Below are 2,072 nucleotides of genomic sequence, written 5' to 3' on the forward strand. Positions count from 1 at the left end.
AGTGGGCTGGGCAGGTGGCCGGAAGTTCAAATCACACTGAGCGCATTCTGTTTTTTGTTTTAGCTTGAGTGGATTTATGCCCTTTGATACAAAAATGGTAAAATTCTGAAGAGAATTCAGCAAAATAACGTGAACTTCAGCAGAGAAAGTAGCTACAAATCATACAAACAGGAGGTCTCAGTTCTGCTACAATGGCTGCCAGGTAACTGAAAGCGGTCGCGATACCGGTCACGTTGATAGAAAGCTGTTTATGGCAAAGAATAAGGATTTATTATTTTTTATATTGAGTTTGCAGCTGTACAGAACAATATACGCAAAAGCGTTTAACTCTCGGATGTTCTTAACGTGGCATCACCAATAGTTGCGCTGGCAACCTATGATACGCGCATGGCTCCTTGCGATGTGCCTAAAAATGAGAATTTCAAAGGCCTCTCCTAAATTACACAGGCAAGAAATTGTGAAAATATTTGGGATTTACGTTCCTAAAAGATCGTTCAAGCAGACAAAATTAGGCAAAGACAAATGCATTTTCTTGTTTGATTGATTGGGGGGTTTAACGCGCCGACACAACGCAGGCGATGAGGCGCGCCGTAGTGGAGGGCTCCGGGTTAATTTTGACCACCTGGGGATCTTTATCGTGCGCCGAAATCTCGTACACACGGGCGTTTTTGCTTTTCGCCTCCATCAGAAAAGCGGCCGCCGCGGCCGGGAATCGAACCCACGACCTCGTGCTCAGCAGCGCAACGCCTTAGGCACTGAGCCACCGCGGCGGGTAAATGCATTTTCTGTTCATGAGCCCTTAACTGCGTAATGTTCGTAACGTGACGTCACTTCTAGTTGCACTGCCGACTGAGGGTATCGCATGGTTTCTTGACGTGCACCTAAAAATGAGCATTTGAAGGACCTCCCCTTAATTCCCGATGTAATGAATTGTGATTACAATTGGAATTCAAGTTATTTAAAGATTGTTCAACCAGGCAAAATTAAGCAAGTAGATTTCTTCTTCATGACCCCTTTAACATCATCATCTTGCAAAGCTTGCTAACACTAATTGCTGAGCGTGCATGCTATTGCTGAGAATAGTAATAAATTTAAAAAAATCATCATCATCTTGCAAAACTTGCTCACACAAATGCCTAAGCATTATATACAATTGTCGAGAAAAGAAATAAATACAAAGCATACACATCATCATCTTCCAAAGATTACTAACACAAATTGCTGAGAATACATACCATTGCTGAGAAAAGTAATGCATACCAAATGAAAAAAAAGAAACTAAAACACTCCTAGTAGTAGCGGATTTTCTCTCAGGCATGCAGGACATTTCGCTGCCAGGCCACACTGCCTGCGGCACTGCAGAAATACTTTGCGAACAAGTCCCCCACATACCGTGCCATTTGTGCAAAGTTCCTGGCTTGTGTACGTGCCAGCTGCAAAGGCGGCTGGACAAGGTTTTGCCGCCACAAGGCGTTCCGCCTTTCACAGATCCCACTCACTGGGTCCACCTAGCCAGCACTGAAGTAGCCGTCCTCATGATCAGCATGCTGCCTGATCATCAAAATGTTGTGCAGCACGCAGAGGGCTTTCACCATCGCCTCGGCATTTTTTGGTCGTTCCCCAATTTTCCGCTCGAGGATTCGCCAGCGGGTGACAAGAATGCCAAAGGCATTTTCTGCGCACCTCCTGTTGGAAACATTGAGGAGGGGGAGAGGGGAGAGGGCTAGTTCACTCTGAATAAATTGCATTGAATACCCACAACCACCTGATATATTTTTCGTGCACATACTGAAGTGAAAAAGCCGTGTGGCTGAAATTTGAAGCCATACAGCCAAGTTTCAGAAGTGCACTGAAAGAGGGGGAGAAGGAAAAATGCCACATGTTCACCTGGCCCATTTTGTACTTGCATTTTCTCTTAAGTAGAGGTTTCCAATTCACTGATGCACTGATGGCCCAAGCCCTTTTTTCTCTTCTTTTGTGCACTATTACAAGCGTTACTACAAAACAACACATGCAGCAAGTAATAGACTACAAAAGCAGGACAGGACGTGTTTCTTCTATTGCTACAAACA

This window comes from Haemaphysalis longicornis, unplaced genomic scaffold (assembly GCF_048455015.1).
Source record: "Haemaphysalis longicornis isolate Haplotype H1 unplaced genomic scaffold, Haemaphysalis longicornis Haplotype H1 scaffold_1, whole genome shotgun sequence".
NCBI lineage: Eukaryota > Metazoa > Arthropoda > Arachnida > Ixodida > Ixodidae > Haemaphysalis > Haemaphysalis longicornis.